Consider the following 21,355-nt stretch of genomic DNA (forward strand, 5'->3'; position numbering starts at 1 on the left):
CCAGAGAGTAAGTAGCACACTTCATTAAATTCGTGTTTACATATACAAATTCATTAAAACAGCAAATAAGCTATACTTAGAGTGGTTTACATATCTTTTAAGAGAGCCATAGAGTTAGTGAAACAAGTTGTCATTCACTAATACAGTTATATACAACTCCACTGATACATTCAAAGCGGTATTTATGAAATTGCTTAAACATTTACTTAGAAAGTGATACACCTAGTCACGTACCCATACAGCAACACATAAATGCATTTAAAAATACAAACTGACAAACATATATTTCATATTATACAGTGTATAATAGCTTCACTTATAAACCCAGTTATAGAGTTAGAAAACCGCTTATAAACTCAAAGGTATTTATAGCTAGATAATAACTGACACAGTGAGGTAGACACTAAGAAAACACACCCATTTAATCATCTATACATTCAGTAAAATACTCCCTAACACTAATATAGACAGTGACACATCCAGGCACACACTAATCCATACACTGAGACAGCTAGGAATATACACAGGCACAGTGGGATTCACACTCTTCACACTGAAACACCCAGGCACACAATAATGCATACACTAACACTCATGCATGCACTGAGACATCCATGCACACAGTCATGCATACACTAACACACCCAGGCATGCAGTCATGCATACACTGACACATCCAGTCACACACTCTTGTGTAGGCAGAGACATCCAGAAACACAGTGATGTATGAACACCCAGACACACTAATGTATACACTAATACACCTACAAAGCCACTCATGCATACACTAACACACCCAGGCACACACTGATGCATATGTTGAGACTCCCAGGTGGACACTCATACAGGCACTGGCACACACAGGCACACAGTCATGTATATACTGACACACCCACACATACGTATGTGTATGCAGACACATCCAGAAACACACTGATTCATACACTAACACACCCAGACACACATTGCACCGTATGCAAATATCCCCTTTTCAGACACTCATGCATATATTGACACCCAAGCACACATTGATGAATAAACTGACACACCAAGGCACACACTGATACACTGACACACCAAGGCACACATTCATAGATACACTCATACTCCGACAGAGACAGTCGTGCAAATGTTGACATACCCAGGCACACACTGATAATTAAACTGGCACATCCAGGCACACACTCATTGATGCAGTCACAGACACATTCATACCCTGACATACCCAGGCACACACTCATGCATACACTGACATAGCCAGGGAGACATGCATGCATAAACTAACATGCCCAGGTACACACTAATAAATACACTGACATACCCTGGTATACACTGATACATACAATGACACAACCAGGTGGACACTGATGCAAACAGTAATACACCCAGATAGAAATTGATGCATGTGTCCAGACACTGAGCTACACACTGATGCATACAGTACTACACCCAGGCGTATACTGATGCTTATGCTGAGACACACTCAGTGCATCCAACAACACACCCAGGCACACAGTAATGCATACACTGAAACAACCGGACATACACCCATGTGTATGCAGACACATCTAGAAACACACTGATGCATACACTAACACACTCACCTATACACTACCACACCCAGGCATCCACTGATGCATACACTAACACACCCAGACACACACTGATGCATGTGCTAAGACACCCAGGCAGATTGTCATGTGTACACTGTACATTCAGATACACAGAGATGCATACACTAACAGAGCCATGCATACACAGATTCATACAGTGACTCACCCAGGTATATACTGATGCATACAATGACACACCCAGGCAGACACTGATGAATACACTAACATACCAAGATATATACACTGATGCACACACTGAAACACCCAGGCAGACACCAAAACACACATTAATACATCCAGGCAAACACTGCTACCTGTGCTGACACACCAAGATGCACTTTGATGCATTCAGTACTATACCCAAGCATAGACTGATACTTGTGCTGACACACCGAGACACATATGTATGCATACAGTACTACACCCAGGCCTATACTGATGTGTATGCTGAGACACCCAGGCACACACTCATGCATGCACTGACATATCCTGGCACACAGTCATGCCTATGCAGGCACATCCTGAAACATGTTGATGCATACTCTAACATACCCAGGCACACTCATGCAGGCACTAACACACCCAGGCACACACTGCTGCATATGCTAAGACACCAGGCAGGCATTCAAGTGTACACTGGTACACTCAGATACATACTGATGCACATACTAATATAGTCATTCACATATTGTTGAATACAGTGACACACCTAGGTATACACTGATGCATACAATGACACACCCAGGAAGGCACTGATGAATACAGTAACATCCCAGACAAACATTGATATTCGGGCTGACACACCAAGACACACATTGATGCAAACAGTACTACACCCAGGAATGCACTGATACCTGTGCTGACATGTCGAGACACACATTGCTGCATACAGTAGTACACACAAGCATATACTGATGCATATGCTAAGACACCCAGGCCCCACTCATGCATGTGCTGACACATACATTTACACAGTTATGAATACACGTGACACATCCAGGCACACACTCACGTGTGTGCAGACACATCAAGAAACACACTGAGGCATACAATAACACACCCAGACACACTCATGTATACACTAACACACCCACTCATGCATACATTCACACACTCAGGCACACACTGATGCATATGGTAACACACCCAGCCAGATTCTTAAGTGTACACTGGTACACCAAGGTACACATTGATGCATACACTAACACAGTCAGGCACACATCCATGAATACACTGACACACCCATGTATACACTGATCCATACAATACCACACCCAGGCAGACACAGATCAATACACTAATACAACCAGCTATACACTGATACATACACTGACACACCCAGGCAGACACTAATGCATACACCAATACACACAGGCAAACACTGATGCCTGTGCTAACACATAGAGATACACATTAATGTACACACTACTATATCCAGGCACACATTGATGCATACACTGACACACCAAGACACACAATGATGCATACAGTAACACACCGCAGCACACAATGATGCATATGGTGATACATCCAAGAACACAAAGATACACACACTTATACGATCAGACACAGACTGATCCACACGCTGACACACCAATCTGTACACTGATTTAACCTGAAAAGTAACAGAGTTGGAGTGGCTATAATATAAATACATAACTAGTTATATTGGTGCTTAAATGCCTAAATTATGTAATTTAATAGTATATATTGAGAAGCTAAATGTAATGATTTGTTTTTTCTTTCCAGATATCTACTTCTACTTATAAACAGCGAATTGTAGAACAAAACAGAAAGAAGAAAGAAACAGAAACAAGGATGCTATCTTTTTACAACTGACAGAGAAAAGAGACAATGTGGAGAATGAGGTTAAAGAGGAAAGAACAGCTGGTAAGAAAAATAAGACATTTCTTAAAATAGTATGTGGAAAAATGCAAAGTGAGCACAACCATGCAATTAAAAAGCAAGGTTTGAAATCAGTTAAGAAAGGAGATCAAGTAAATTATATAAAAAATTATAAATAAATCTTTTTAAAAAACACAGTTTAGCAAGAAGGAAATACGAGTGTCAGCCAGATTAACTCCTCAAGATCATGGTGATGCTCAATTGGGTCCACCTTTTGATCACTGCAGCTGCTAAAAGCTATTAAAGCACAGTCAATTGAGAAGATCAATTGAGGTAAGGGGGGAAGGATGAGGACTGCTGGAGGGGGATCTGGAAGACAGTAAAGCTGAGTTGGATTTGGGCTCAATGACTTCCTCTTTTATTAATCCTTTTTTAATATTTAACTTCCTTACCTGAAAGAAAGAACTGCAGAGTATTTTGTATGTTTAAGATCTTTTCGTATTTTACTCAGAGTCTTTTGCTTATATCTTAAAGATGTGGATATGTTATTGACTGTTTCCTAACTTGACTTCACATTAAGGAACAATTCTCACCTTAAAGACTTTAATTTGCACCTTAAATCATCACAGGAGTTTCTCAAGTCTTTTCCTTCCTGTTGAATGACAGTGTCAATATACTCAGAGTGCAGTCCCAAGTTCCAGTGGTTGCCAAATTATTTGTCACAAAACATTGTGCAATCAACTGTTTAGGCGGAGCCCACCTGCAATACTCAAATGTGACAATGTTGATCTTAAAGAGCAGAGCCCACCTGCTTCACATGTTCTCAGATTTGGTGTGCTTACTTCTTGCAAAGAATAGCAATCACTTAGGTAAATAACAAAATACCTATCTCACTCAGCAATATCAAGTGGTGCAAGGGCACTCTTACAGATCTTCAATTCAAAGGTACACACTAGATGAACTGCTGCAGTGCAGGTCCAGGAAGCGACTCTGATTACTGCAAACTGTCTGGTTCTGAAATCCAAAGATGGGTTTCTGCGTCAGTGCCACTCCCTCTCTTGTACCGTGGCACAGAGACTCAATCATGGCAACCACAAGACTCCAACTCAGCTTTCCGATGTTGCTTAATAATAATCGACTGGCAGACGGGAAGGGTGCATTTTATATTAATGCCACACCCAGCTTAATTGACTTGCTGTTCCTCTTCCTGATAACCGCTTAGGATCATGGGAGTTGTAGTTTAGACAAGAAAGGAAGCATTTGTGCATTATCAATGAAAATATTATGCAGACGTGTAACTAAACCATGACACCAAACTCCAAATTTCCATCAGCTCCCAAAGGGAAACTGCACTTAAAAGTTATTTAAAGGCAGCCCTCATGTTAACCTATCAAAGAACTGAATTTGGCAGTATTTCACTTTTAGGACATCTGAAATACAAAAGTACATGTCCCACCTTTAACATACACTGCACCCTGCCCATGGGGCTACCTAGTGCCTTCCTTAGGGGGACCTTACATATATAAAAAGGTAAGGTTTGGGCCTGGCAAATGGGTACACTTGCCTGGTCGAACTGGCAGTTTAATATTACACAAACAAACACCGCAGGAGAAGGTCTGAGCCATGTTTACAGATCTATTCATGTGGGTGACACAACCAGTGCTGCAGGCCCACTATTAGCAATTCATTTCCATGCCCTGGGCACCTCTACTGCACTTTACTAGGGACTTACTACTAAATCAAATATGCCAATCACAGATTAAACAATCACTATTACAATTTAGCCACAGAGCATATGCACTTTAGCACTGGTTAGCAGTGGTAAAGTGCCCAGAGTCCTAATGGCAACAAAAACTGTCAGAAAAAATAGGAGGAAGGAGGCAAACAGTTTGAGGATGACCCTGCAAAATGGGCCAGGTCCAACACATGCAATATGCCTTTATAGGACAAATATAACCTGTGGGAAGATGACAACAGGGCTTTGGAAGTATAGAATTGGTTATGAGTATGAGACACACACATACATTGATGCTAAGTGCACATATGGACTAGAGTAATGATTTACCTCTGTACTCATTCTCATCTAGTCAAAGGACTGAGGCATTCAGGGCAGGTTTTGCAACTAGAGCCTCATATTGTCCACATGCCAGGACATGCTGGTATACAGAGATTGGGTACAGTGCCACAGTGCACAGCCACAGTGACTCTCTCACATCCTAGACTAGGTCTCATAATGGGAGATACATGTGACAGGCCCTGGTCTCTGCAGGCTGAACTGACAGAATCTAAGTGACAATCCATTCCCATCACCTCCATGCATGACAGTACATCATGTAGCCAACAGGAATCTGGTGTGTGGTGTGTGTGGCAACCTGAAGGGCACAGTGATTCATAATATGCCTTCCACACAAATGTTTAGCTAGGGCAGATGTGGTTTGAAAGATCTGACTCTCCCACAGGTGAGTAAAATCCATCTTGGATTGAGTTGCAAAACAAGGGTCTTTGGAGAAGAGAACACAGTGCTGGTGTTTGGAGTTACAGAAATAGGGCATCCTGGGAGTTGCAATCAAGGGCCATATTTATACTTTTTGACGCAAAACTGCGCTATCGCAGTTTTGCGTCAAAAAAATTAGCGCCGGCTAACGCCATTCTGAAGCGCCATGCGGGCGCCGTATTTCTTGAATGGCGTTAGCCGGTGCTAGCAGACCGGCGCTGCCTGGTGTGCGTGGAAAAAAACCACGTACACCAGGCAGCGCCGGCGTTGGGGAAAATGGCGTTAGGGCGTCTTAAAATGGGACAAGTCAGGTAGAGGCAAAAAAATCGCCATTTTTAACGACGCCCAGGCGCCATTTACATGACTCCTGTCTTAGTAAAGACAGGAGTCATGCCCCCTTGCCCAATGGCCATGCCCAGGGGACTTATGTCCCCTGGGCATGGTCATTGGGCATTGTGGCATGTAGGGGGGCACAAATCAGGCCCCCCTATGCCAAATTGTTTTTTTAAAAAAAATAAAAAATTATACTTACCTGAACTTACCTGAATGTCCCTGGGATGGGTCCCTCCATCCTTGGGTGTCCTCCTGGGGTGGGCAAGGGTGGCAGGGGGGGTCCCTGGGGGCATGGGAGGGCAGCTGTGGGCTCATTTTGAGCCCACAGGTCCCTTAACGCCTGCCCTGACCCAGGCGTTAAAAAGAGGCGCAAATGCAGGGTTTTTTGCCCCGCCCACTCCCGGGCGTGATTTTTGCCCGGGAGTATAAATACGACGCATTTGCGTCGCAGTCATTTTTTTAGACGGGAACGCCTACCTTGCATCTCATTAACGCAAGGAAGGCGTTCACGCAAAAAAATGACGCTCATTCCTCATACTTTGGCGCTAGATGCGTCTAACGCCAAAGTATAAATATGGCGTTGGTTTTGCGCCGAATTTGCGTCGAAAAAAACGACGCAAATTCGGTGCAAACGGAGTATAAATATGCTCCTAAGTAACTACCTATACTACACATACTATAAAAATGTTGTCCTCCCAGGTGAGTCTACTTCAATTGAGAGTTACCAAACCATGGTATTTGGACAAGAGAACAATAGGCTGGTGGTTTGCTTCACAGACACAGTGCTTTCATGTCACTTTCTCTACTTCCCCCATTTGACAAATGGTATCCTCCCAGCTGGGTCAACTTAAGTATGAATTGCCAGACAGTGGTCTTGGATCAAGTGACCACTGTTCTGGTGTTTGGAGTTGCTGAAAGAGTGCCTCCTACTGAAAGAGTGCCTCCTGTGAGTTGAAGTCATGTCTCTCCCTTTAGTACACACATTTGACCAATGTTTTCCCCCCAAGTTAGTACATTTCAATTGAGATGCATTGTAGCATGTGACTACTGTGCTAATGTTTGTAGTTACAGGAATAATGCATGATAGGAGTTGTAGTAATGTCAGTGCCTGCACTACACACACTTGAAAATGTCATCTCCCCATGTGTGTACCATTAAATTGGTATGTATGAAAAAGGGGTGCTTGAAAAAGTGAAGACTGGGCTGGTGTTTGGAGTTGTAGAACAGTGCCTGCTGGGAGATGTAGTCATGTCAGCCACTGTACTAAAACACTATACAAATGTACTCTCAAGTGAGATACTACACATGTGAGTTTTCAGATAGAGGTCTTTGGACTAGTGGACAGGGGATGGTGAGTGGAGTGACAGTAAAAGTGGGAAACTGTGAGCTGTAGACATGCATGACATAGCATTTTGGTGACATTATTAGTGTTGTGACTTTCCAGACTGCACTCCCACACAAATTCCTGCAAGCCCTCAAGATGCAGGATGGCCAATATCTTCTCCTCCCAGATAAAGAGATGTAATGGGACACTTGGAGGGCCACTGCCTATCTTCTTAGACTGCAGCTGGTACCTGGAGACCAGGGAAGGGACCTTGTCTCTGAGGTCATTCCACCTCTTCCTAATGTCCTCCCTTGTACACAGGGTGGTGCCTACAACATTCATTTTGTCAACCATCCTGTCTCACATTTTCATTTTCCTGCTGAGAGAAGTATGCTGGACTTGTGCTCCAAACAATTGTGGCTCTACCCTTATTATTTCATCCAACGTGACTCTTAGATCATCTTCTGAGAAACATGAATTGTTTAGACATATCATGGTGGTAAGAAAACTAAAACAGGTGACAGTGACATACTAAACAGTCGAAGTGAAAAAGGGTGTGACTGGACAAATGTTTGTGCATGGAGTTCAATGGGATGGTGTAAAAAGGGGTGCCTAATCTATATCTTGTACAAAATAAGGTGTTCTGGCTTCTGTGTTTGGCATTGTTAATGCAAAGGATTGTGTTGTGTGAAGGAGTGTGTTTTATAGTGTCCTTTGTAGGTGTGTCCAGAGTTGTAATGTGTGCCAGCTGTGTTGTTTTCAAATTCATCCAATGTGCAGTTGTGTATTACTCTGCTGACCACATACCGCGGTCATACAGACCACCATTGGCTGACCACCATTGGTGTTCCCCATGCGATTGTGTGCTTGTAATACAGTCAGTGGTTGTTCGCTGTGCTGTCGGTGTTGGAGGTCAGACCGCCCATTTCCCAGTCTGCATGCCGCTGGCATTCTGCCTTTTTTTGGGTGGTGCTTGGAGGTCCTGGCTGTGCAAGTCATAATAGGGCAGTCCGAAAAACCATCATCAAGACGGTCTTTTCTGGACTGCCAACATGGCTGTCTGGTGGTCCGACCGCCAATCCTGTAATGAGGCACTAAGTCCGAAAGTGAAATTTTGACAAGGCCTCCCGTTTAGTGTATCGAACTGTGGCTCCATTGCGCCTAGCCTCAAACTCTGACTTTGTCCGGTCAAGTGTGACCAGATGTCTATGGTTGTCGCTATATGCTTTTAGGCACTAGAGAGCACATTTTTATGTTTAATCTTTGAAAGTTCATATCTCTGGTTTCTTTTATTCACTTTTTGTTGTTTTAGTGTCATTTCAAAGGTACAAATATTTCCTTTTTTATATATTGGTGTGAGATTTTTATTGTGTGTTGTGTTTTACTTATTCACTGTTTTGTTGATAGTTGAATACAGCTCAATTGCATGGTACACTAGCGGTCATATAAACTATTTGGGATGATTCTCAGTTTCATTTATTTGGTCCTGAATAGCAGTCTAAGGAAAATGAGGAGTTGGTTACTACAGGTGTGGAGGAATAGGAGACAGGTAGTAGCATTGAAAACTTTAATCAAGAGGATTGAAAGTTAGGCATAGTTTCTTTAGAGAAACCAAACTGTGTTTGTAATTTTTGTTGACACTTTCACTATAAAAGCCAAATTCACACTATTGTTCTATTCTCAAAAACTGACCAGGAAAACATGGATAAGTGGCACAAATTCGTTATATATTTATTTGTAGAGAATACTTTGACTTGTCAACACAGCAAATTATATGTGTGTATTGCTATGATAAGTTAGAGGATAACAAAATGACTGCTAGTGCAATTCATAACAAGTTAGAATTTGTTTCAGTTCCAGAAGAACTTAGACGATTAGGGGCCTGAATTAGAGTTTGATGAACAGGTTACTCTGCCGCAAACGTGAGGGGTAGTCCGTCCACTGTGGGAAATTATGGAATTGTAATATGGGGATGGGATTTCGATCCACCAAACTCTAAATCAGGCCCTAAATATGTGTGAATCAATGCTTATATAATGCAAACACCCTCTTCAAGCAAAAGTTTGTATGGAACCAAAACAGGGAACCTACCACTGACAGAGCTGCAGAAATGCCTTACAGATAGAGTTGTATACTTACCTTTAGATTTTAAATGGAATATTGAACCTGTGGGTGTAGAGAAAGAAATATTGATGAACCATTTATCATTTTAGTAAAAGGTCTGCCTACTAAAAACAAAACAAAATATGCCATGAGTTAGTGGATGTAAATAAAGTAAAAAAATGCTTAATTTTACCTGAAACAAAATAATATTTTTTACGAAAATGTTGATATTGTTGGAAATGTAGCATGTATGGACGATGAAACTTTGCCGTCAAGTGGACAGATTTTAAAAGTCGATGTATCCAAGTCTGAAGAAATAAATGAACACTATTGTATCGATCCACTCTGTTCCAAAGAAGTAATTGGTGGTGCTATTTATCTCTATTGAATGAAACAAGCAAAAGGAGCTCCAATGATTGTGTGGGAGAAAAGTTTAGATGCATGCTACATTCCACAACTATTCCCTACAGGGGTAGGTGGATGGTATGATGACCACCCCGTACAAATATTAGCAGTTGAATATAGGTCAACTAGATTATATTCAGAGGATCCTAGATGTCAACAATGTATTCCATACATATTTTATTTATTATTAGAGAGTGACTTGACTGGACTATCAAATGCTATAAACCACGTACTGAAGATAGGACTTAGGGGGTGATTCTAACCTCGGCGGGCGGCGGAGGACGCCCGCCGAAGTTCCCCCACCAAAATACCGCTCCGCGGTCGAAAGACCGTGGAGGGTATTTTGGGATTTGCCCTGGGCTGGCGGGCGGCCGCCAAAAGGCCGCCCGCCAGCCCAGGGCAAATCAACCTTCCCACGAGGACGCCGGCTCAGAATTGAGCCGGCGTAGTGGGAAGGTGCGACGGGTGCAGTGGCACCTGTCGCGTATTTCAGTGTCTGCATAGCAGACACTGAAATACTTTGTGGGGCCCTCTTACGGGGGCCCCTGCAGTGCCCATGCCATGGGTCTCGGACCGCCGGGGTCAGAATGACCCCCTAAATCTACAAAATATCTCAGCAAAAGTATTTGTTAACAAAGTCCAAGGTAGGGATAAAAAGTTGGAATGTCATTTCATTATTGTGATGGCACGACAATGTGGGACCAATGAGTATTGGTATTGTCGTCATAGAGAACTGAAGAGTATGTTGTGAAACTTAGGTGCACCTACTTGATTTGTGACACAGTGGGATGACTTACTTGACTTTTTAAGAGAAGCAAACTCAAACATTAAAGACATCAATATGAAGACAGCAGGAGAACTTTGCTCTTCGGATCATGCTAATGTTATGGAGAAAAGATAAACCAAAATGTAGTACAGACAGTGATGACTATACTCTCTTTCATTGAACAGTATGAGAACTGTGCCATCCCAAAAGACAAAGATGAAATACAATTTCAGTGCTTACAAACAAATAAGTGTGTCAAACACTGTCGTCAACAATCCAGGTGCAAAGGAAAATATTACACAAGGTGTCATTTTAGATTTTTAAGACCTGTGATTTCCAGAAGAAGAGTGAACAGCTTTTTATCTGCAGTACCACATACACTGACACAAAAATCACCGAAAAAAATACAACCCCAGAAGAACAGAGGCCTCCAAATTACATTAATGACTATAATCCTGTGATTCTGAAATATATGAGGAATGTGAATATAGGCATGCAATCGTTTTGTAGATAACTCCATCGCTTTTGTTCATCATGTGACTTTGTGCATCACAAAATCAGAGAAGACAGAGATGAAGACACTGTGGGAGCAGATTTCTGCTTAAATGTTTGTGACCAAGAAATTGTACAGCTTCCACTTGAAAATGCTTTTACATAGGGATATAAGTTCCTATGAATGCTGTAATTAGTTGAGCTCAGCCAGTTTGTACTCGAAGTGAGGGTGAATTTTTTGGGCCAGCATGCGAAACAGAGTCTTGAAGACTTTTCTCAACATTCAGTACCTAGCAGAGTTCCAACTGGAAAGTACAGATGTTGTGAAAACAAACATTTTGGATACATACTATCCAAGAAGGAGCCTACATCTGGAAAAAATCTGCATTTATGAAATACTGCAACACTATATATAAAAACAATGTATCAGAAAACGTAGATGAAGGGAAATATGCAGTAATTGGTTGCAACAGTTGTTTGGTTCGCAACAGACAAGGAAGTGTAATAAACCACAGAAAACATAGCAGCTAAACTCCTGATGAAAGATATTTTTTTCTTTTTGCCATTTTTTCAACTTTTGAAGCTTTGGTGTCCTGAATCAAAGTTTTTAGGACACTTTGATTGCTATGAAGATTTTTTCAACACTGTGAAAGACAATATTCAGTGTTCACTCTTTCCAAACTACCTGAGAATGTTAAATGATGAGACTGAACAGGAGGAAGCAATTGCTGGTGAGATAGCTAAGGACAGTTCTCAAAGCAGAAAAAGTTCAGGACCTCTAAATCAAGATTCTTTTGGACAACCAATTAATCAAACTGAAGCTGCTATAGCTGTAAATTAGGTGGAAACTGCAATTCAATAAGCAAGACAAAAAAGTATTGATTTGGAGCAGTTAGTTGGGCAACTAAGCAACGAGCAGAAAGAAATATATCTTGAGGTAATGAGAAAATAGTGCATAGATTCCTCTGCAAGTAGAACAAATGTAAATGCTCATTATTTAGGACAATACTATTATACATCCATGGTCAAGGTAGCACTATGAAAAGCTTCTTAACCACTTATCTACAAAAGATTCACATTTGTTGTGGTGTGTGTAGTAACAGCACCAAGTAGATTAGCTGCACACTACATTAAAGGAATAAAGTTACATCCAATAATTATGCTACCTTTGGAACATTACAACAAACTCAAGTACCTAAAGTTATCCGATTAAGCATGTCATGAAGTCCCAAGAGTACTGAAGAAATTGACAATTTTAAATATCTTTGAGGTGAGCATGGGCTCAATGTAATGCTTGCTTTGTACACTTGAGAATGTAACAGATTCTGAAGATAGACTATGATATACTATTTGACGGAATGTACTTAATTGTATTGCCATCTACTACACCTTAGCCCTGTCAAATGACAGCCTGTTTTCAAGACATTTCTCCATGGAAAAACTTTACTTCCAATAAAAGGAACTACAGCATGTGATGTGGAATACTGAAATATTCTAAAGTATGAATTCTAACAAAAGAGGGAAACATTGCTTAGAAAGTCTACTTATAAAGAGTTATCTCTACAAACAAGACAGCAGCACGGCTTATGTTCAATTTCATTAAAGATGGGAAATCTATGATCTACCTACATTTCAGGAGTGTTTCTATTTTAATGAAAAATTACTAAAACTTACAGCAATTGTCAAAGTGGAACACCAGTGGGTGACAGTACTCCTAAGTGTAAACAACTACACGTGAAATTACATTAATTGGAGAAATCTGTTCCCAGACTGCATGATTAGAAACGTTTTTATGTGATTGCAAAAACTGTAGGGTAATTAATCAGCATCATTAAATGTTGAGGAAGGGTTAGTTCATGGTGCTGTGGGTAAAGGATGGTGTAAAACAGAATGGAAGGTCTGTTTTACATTTCTTGCTTGTGAAAGATGTGTATGTTAGGAGGAAGCTGCTTCAAGTGTCTCTAGCATATGCTATAACTATTCCTAAAACTCAAGGTTTAAGGTTGATGCTGCATACATTAATATTGGTACTACTGCCTTTGAGGAAGTTATGCCTGTGTAGCCTTATTACTGAGTAGAACATTGTCTGGTTTGTATCCTGTAGACTTTGGCGATTATAAAGTGATTGCTAGTTCAAGTTGTGTCAAAGAGTGCAACAGAAACTAAAAAGAGTAGTGGGGAGTCAACATTTAAATATAACCACACAGTACACCATGAATATGTGGTTCATATGGTATTTTTGTATTCAAAATAATATTGTCATATGCTATAAAGAGTACAAACAACAGACATTAATTCAGTAAAGTTACAATCATTGGGATCTCCTATTGGGACCAACTTGACAAGAACAAGGACTTAAGTTGCCAACACATGTTTTGCGTAAATACCGATTTGCTTCTTCAGGGTTAAAGCATAAGAGGAAACAAAATATATACATAAGAAAGCAAGTACACCTCCTAACATCACATTCACTGCAGTAAACAGTAGCATCAGCGGGATACAAATAACATTGAAACAATGAACACTTTTTTCAACTTCAAACAAACTATTAACAATGAGTCTGAGTGAATGAGAATGGGGGAAATTATCTAGTCGCACCATGAGAGATTAAAATGAACATATCAAACAATTTTAAAGCAAAAGAAGAAGAAAAAGAAAAAGAAAAAGCAAGAGGATGTAATGGCGGGAACAATACCTTAAAAAAAAAGAACTTAATGCAAGGTGCTAAATAAAGCAACCATACCATTCTACCACAAGTAAGTAGAGGTATCCCTTGAGTCTTGTAAGAAACCCAAAGGTGATACATTAACATTTGTAAAACGTACCCAAAACAGGTTATTGTAAATCATATTCTTTAACAAACTCGTGAAATTGTAGGGAAAATCATCTAACAAAAAGACCTACAAAAAATCCCACAGCCACATAATTATAGCACTGTACTCACAAGTATATGGAACCTTTGGTCTATGGTGTTATCAGGTGTTATCAGTTGCCCAATTCCTATTACCTAATAACTATAAAACTGACATCAATGACTAATGATTCAGCTACAGTAGGCTCAATGAGCCAATTTTTTTTTACTGTGATGATGATCCTGTATGGAAAAGAGAAAACAAATGAAAGTCAGAAATTATAAAACATCTAAGAACCACCCAATGAATTTAATGATGCGTACAATAGCCCGAAACCAAAACAGAAGCATTAATATGCATGCAAAACATATGAAAGAACTCTGTTCATCTCAAATCTAGTGGCTCCTCGATATAAAATATTAAAAACATCAGAAATTAAGCAGCTAGACACTGCTCAGCAACCAGCATTCTTCAGAAAAAGACATGAATAATTGACTTGTTAAGCACACACAATAGATATTTATTCGACTAGTGACAGTACCACTTTCATAACAGATAATTAAATATCATAAAATAAAAAATAAAAAAATTGTCTCACAAAATAAACTCCAGAAAGCAACACAAAGGCCCTTATTATGACATTGGCGGTAAGTCCAGTTTACCGCCATGCTGACTGCTGCCAACATACTGCTGCTGCGGCGGTTTACCACTGCCCATATTATGACACACACATAGCAATCTGTCACTATACAAACACACACACAAGTCCGCCAGCCCAGAGGTCAGTGATAAACTGGCGGTAGCAAAACCCACACCGTTACGCCAACAGAACTACGCCCACAGCATTATGACCCATGAATGACCGCAGCGGACATTCAAACTTGGTAAACCATTGGTGATACATACCACCACGCTCAAAATACACACACATACAAAACAACACCACATTGGACAATTTAAATAACACACACCTGACACCCATACACACACCACATCCACACACCCACACCACTATAAAACACACACACACATTACCCACAACCCTTTATGACTCAAAATAATTGCCACTAGAGAGAGCTACAGCATGACCACCCGCACAACCAGAGCCACATAACACCATCACCCATACACCATCCACGCACCTCACAGCACACACCCCAACACATCACCCCACACACCCTCACACTACACCCATGGCACCACAAAGACACCCCAGGTTCTCAGAGGAGGAGCTAAGGGTCATGGTGGAGGAAATCATCAGGGTAGAGCCACAGCTATTCCCATCACAGGGGCAGCAAACATCCATTGCTAGGAATATGGAGCTATGGTGGAGAATCGTGGACAGGGTCAAAGCTGTGGGACAGCACCCCAGAAAAAGGGATGACATCAGAAAGAGGTGGAACGACCTACGGGGGAAGGTGCATTCCGTGGTTGCAAGACACCAGATTGCAGTACAGAGGAATGGCGGTGGACCCCCACCTCCTCCCCCACAACTAACAATATGGGAGGAGCAAGTCTTGGCAATACTGCATCCTGAGGGCCTGGCAGGAGTAGCAGGAGAACTGGACTCTGGTAAGTCAAATCTCTATTACTATCACCCCCCCTACCTGCATGACATTACATACCCCTACCCTCACTCCCATCACTCCATCACCTCACACACACACCACCATCACAACCCACCCCTCCCACTACCAAGCCCTGCATGCAACACCAATGCATGGAAACCCATCACAGACCTGCATGGACACCAATCACCAAAGCATGCACACTTGAGACAATCACCTATCCACCCAAATCACCACTCACACAAGCCTAAGCTGCTAGGACAATCACAACCATAGAGAGCAACACACCTATGCACAAGATGTCACACGCAGAAACAATAACACTGCATTCCCACAGGTCCCCCAACCAACATCACCGGAGAGGAGATGCCAGCAACATCCAGTCCCCCCACAGAAGAGGCCAGCAGCTCTACACGCCTGGATCAGGATGACCAACCTGGCCCATCAGGGACCTCCGGACAGTTGGTTACCCAGGCACAGTCCCATACCACCACAGAGCCTCCACCCAGCAGACCCATACCTCTGTTTCCAGGACACGTCAATCTGCAGTGTGTCCACAACTACAGGGACCCCAAAGTACCCCACAAACACGGGACGATCAGGGACCTGGGGTCAGTGGCAGTGGGCCCAGGGTCAGGGGACAGAGGCACAGGACAACGGGGAAGCTGGGAGGACTGCTATGTGATGGGGAGGACAGGCCCAGGAAACCGACTCCGCATGAGGCACTCACCACCATCCTAGGAGCATACCACCATTCCCAGGAGACGATGGGCCAGATTCTGTCCAAGCTGCAGGAGACCCAGCGGCTGCAGGAGGAACAGTATCTGGGGATCAGGGAGGACCTGAGGGACATCACACAACCATGGTCATCATTGCAGGGGTGCTGGCAGACATGGCCAACACAATGAATGAGGCAATGGCACACCAACGTGCCCCTGACACTAGCCAAAACAATTAACAGCCCTCCACCTCCGCTGACTCTAGTGGACAAGAGGCCCCGCCACAGGAACAACAGGCAACCAGCACCCCACCCCCTGCAGAAGGAGAACCACCCCATAAACATTCCCTGTGATCCAGGCAGAAGCCAGAGAATATTGCCAAGACCGACTCTCCTGATTGTCATCCTTGTGTCCCACTCTGTCACCCTGTCCACCTTCAACTGCCATTGCTCCACTTCCTATGCCCCCTTGGACAATGCACCTCCAATACATATAGACTGGAACTCTTACCTTGACTCTCCTCTACCACCCCCAGCTTATAGCAATACCCCATCCACTTCTTAGCACATAAATAAACATCCTTGTAAAAAATACAAGTATTGAGTCTGTCATATGATTGAATTATGTATTTGTTTTACAATCTGTAGACATTGCAATTCAACTGTACAGTAATGCGTACATAGGTGTGACCTCTAGTTGGCTGCAGTCAATAAACTAGGAGCCAGAGTGGGGCACAGATATCTGTAAATAGACTTGCCAAAGGGTACAGTAAGTGCCCATAGTAGTGGGAATATCAGCCTGCCAGTGAAAATTTACGATACAAAAATGCAATGGAAGGTGAAGTTACAGTGTCTTACCTTTGTGTCACTGGAAGTACTGTCGTATGTTTGATGTTCTATTGTCCACATCCTCATCCTCTGCCTCATCTTCATTACTGTCCACAGGTTCCACCTCTTCCACACGCCCATCTCCAGCCTCATCTTCCTGCAGACAAGGCACCTGGCGACATAAGGCAAGATTGTGCAACATGCAACATGCCACAACCTTCTTGGGTGAGTAGTACAGGGAACCACCTGTTAGATGGAGGCACCAAAACCTGGCCTTCAGGAGGCTAAAGGTTTGCTCTATCATTCTTCTTGTTCGCCCATGTGCCTCATTGTAACGTTCCTCTGCCCTTGTCCTGCTATTCCTCAATGGGGTCAGTAGCCATGAGAGGTTGGGGTACCCAGAATCACCTGCAAATCCTGAGGGATACCTGGTACCCAGACACTAACCCCTAGGGCCCGCCCCATACACCTGCACCAACGTATACTGGGTGGGGACCATGGGCTCACCTATTAGCCACACCCTGTGCCTGGAGTTGAGCTATCACATATGGGATGCTGCTATTCCTCAGGATAAAGGCATCATGCACAGACCAAGGATACTTTGCATTGACATGGGAGATGTACTGGTCGACCAGACACACTATCTGCACATTAATCAAGTGAAAGCTCTTTCGATTCTGAACACATGTTCATTTCTCCGGGGGGAGTGCAATATGTGTACCATCAATTGCCCCAGTGATGTTAGGGATGTCCCATTGCATAGAAATCAGCTTTCACTGTGGCCAAATCCTCCACCTGGGGGAAAACAAAGTAGCTGCGAATGTGTTTCATCAGGGCAGACAACACTCTGGTCAGCACTATTGAGAACATTGGCTGAAACATTCCTGCTGCCATGGCCACTGTCACTTGGAAGAAGCCAGTTGCCAAGAAATGGAGCAAAGATAGGACTTGCACAAGAGGGGGGATCCCAGTGGGGTGACGGATAACAGAGATCAGGTCTGGCTCCAATTGGGCACACAGTTCTTGGATTGTGGCCATGTCAAGTCTGTAGGTGAGGATAATGTGCCTGTCCTTCATTGTTGCCAAGTCCACCAGGGGTGTGTACATGCAGGGACATCTCCATCTCCTATTCATCCTCAGCGGTTATAATCTAGGGGGCAAAACGATGAGCATCAGGTCAGTAGCCAACATTTCCAAAATGTACAGTGCATTGCATGTTGTGACAGAAACAGTATGTTGTTATATAGGCCCAAAGGGTGCCTATGTGTGCTGTGACGCAGATAGGTGCCATGGCCTGCCCCCACCACCCCCTGAAATGGCGTCCGCCTGTCCAGTTTGGATGGACAGGTGGAAATGAGGTAATGCCGCTGATGTTGTGTGCTATTGCGGAAGGCGATTGAGCACCGCCGTGCAACTCCTCATTGGTTGTCATTGGGCCCTATGGGTTACAGTAGCCAAGGTGGTGTATGCCGGGGGTGATGGTACGCACCACTGTGGATGTGACTGCCATTTTCTATCTGTTCTCTCACTTGCTACCTAACCTTCAACAGGAGAGGACCTACACTGCCTGTGTTGCTGTGACCTGTGTCTGGAACCAACCATGGCTCGTGTCACTGGGGAAAGGGCCCCTGCCTTCACTGCTGCAGATTTGGAGAGACTGGAGAATGGGGTCCTACCCCAGTACCGAATGCTGTATGGGCATCCGGACCAACAGGTGAGTACACTGTGAGCACGATGCATGGAGCATGAATGCATGGAGTGCTGTATGTAAAGCCTCATGTAAGGGGGGGTGGTTGAAGGGTCCTGGTCAGCGTGCTGCATGTATGATGGGCAATGTATGTGCATATTGGGATGGGAGGGATATGGTGGGATATTAGTGTAACAGGCCAGACGGTATGACTGATGCCCTTTTTCTATGTGTATTTCCTCTGCAGGTCAGCACCCATCAGAAAAAGGGTACATGGCGTGCCATCACCAAGGATGTGTGGACCCTGGGGGTCTACGGTAGGCGGAGCACCCACTGTCGCAAACCGCAGGAGTACATGAGATGCTGGGCAAGGAAGATGGCGGAGGCCCAGCTGGGGATGGCCTCCCAACAAGGAAGGGGTGCCTGGCGAACCCTGACCCCCTGATGTTCTGCATACTGGCGGTGGCCTTTCCAGAGCTGGATAGGCGCTTGAGGCCATCACAGCAGCCACAACGGGGTGAGTACAATTTCCCAATATACTACTTGTACGTGGTGGGGTGGTCTCCGGGTGAGGGATGTGGGCCTGTTGGTGCCCCTAGGCCAGGCCAGACATTGCAGGGTAGGTTCCTTGTTTGGTAGGGGCAACCAAGCTAGTGGGCATTCACTACTGGGTAGGGCTCTGTGGGTCTCAGGTATGCTGCAATTGGCATTAGGTATTACTGTCCATGGTATGGTGACTAGCATTGTGACTGGTAGTGCATTGCCTAGTGCGTAGGGCTGTTCCCTGTGTGTTGTGAATGCCAACAGTAGTGTTGTTGCTGCCATTGAACAAGTGTATCCTCTTTCTCTACCCCCCTTTTTGTTTTGTAATCCTGTCCTTATGTGCATTAGCATCATTTGGCAGAGGAACAGAGACACCAGCGATTGAGGGAGCTGCATCCCACAGGGCCCATAAGGCCGAATCCACCGACGGTGAGGATACCAGTGGGACGGAGGGTTAGGGGAGCACCACGACGAAGACAAGAGAGAATGGTTCTGAAAGTGATACCTCCTCCGATGGAAGCTCCCTAGTGGTGGTGGACAGCTCTGTGGCCACCTCAACTACAGGTAAAGCTGCCACCCCGTACCAGCACTGCCCTCCCAGCAGCCCCTCAGCGAATTTCCCGTGCCCGTTCCCCCAGGAGGGTGGGCATCTCCTTTGCCCCAGACACCTCAGGCCCTGCCGCAGCTAGCCCTGCTGCCCTGAGTGAGGAGGCTATTGACCTCCTGAGATCCATCTCTGTTGGGCAGTCAACCATAGTGAATGCCATCCAGGGGCCGGCAGGGCATTTGCAACAAACAAATGCATTCCTGGAGGGCATTCACTCTGGGTAGGCAGCCCACCAGAGATCATTCCAGGCTCTGGCCTCCTCCCGGATGGCAGCCTTTGTTCCTGTCTCTAGCCTCCCCCCTCCAACTTCCTCTGCCCAGTCCCATTCCCCTGAACCCCAACCTATCCCAGTCACACCTTCAGACCAGCATGCACCCAAGACAACCTACAGGAGTGGCTCAGGCAAACACAAGCATCACACATCATCACATATGCACTCACACAAACACCATCCAGATGCAGAGACACCAACATCCACTGCCTCCACTGTGTCCCCTCCTCGTCATCGTCCACCTCCCTCCCAGTAGCGTCTCCACTCACACCTGCATGCACTACATCCACACCCACTGCCTCCATCACCATCACACCTATCACTACACTCCCCTCACTTGCAGTCACCACCCCCACATCCATGCACACATCCCCTGTGTCCTTTCCCACTGTGTCTGTACCCCCTCCTCCTAAGTATACAAATGCAAGCACTCAGACATGCAACAGCCATCCACCTCACAACAGTATCCAGCCCATGCACCTGCACCCAAACACAGCAGACAGACACCTCCAACAACCACTCCCTCTTTCTCCACTTCCAAACCTTCACCCTCTTCCCATCCCAGTATCCCTAAGAAGCTTTTCCTCTCCACCTTTGAACTCTTCCTTACCCCTCCCCCGTACTTCACGTCGGGCCAAGGTGGGCAGAACCCAGGCTAGCACCTCAGCCATCCAGTCTACGGCCACTGTAGTTTCAGCATCTACTGCAGGTGTGAGAGGATCCAAGGAAACACCCATCAGCACTGGCAGTGTGCCTGCAATAGATGCCAAGGGGAAGGGCAAGGATGTACCACCAGCTGCCAAAGGGGAAGGGCAAGGATGTACCACCAGCTGCCAAGGGGAAGGGCAAGGATGTGCCAGCAGCCTGCAAGGGCAAGGAGGCACCACCAGCTGGGAAGGGCAATGC

This window comes from Pleurodeles waltl, chromosome 6 (assembly GCF_031143425.1).
Source record: "Pleurodeles waltl isolate 20211129_DDA chromosome 6, aPleWal1.hap1.20221129, whole genome shotgun sequence".
In the NCBI taxonomy this organism is placed as follows: Eukaryota; Metazoa; Chordata; class Amphibia; order Caudata; family Salamandridae; genus Pleurodeles; species Pleurodeles waltl.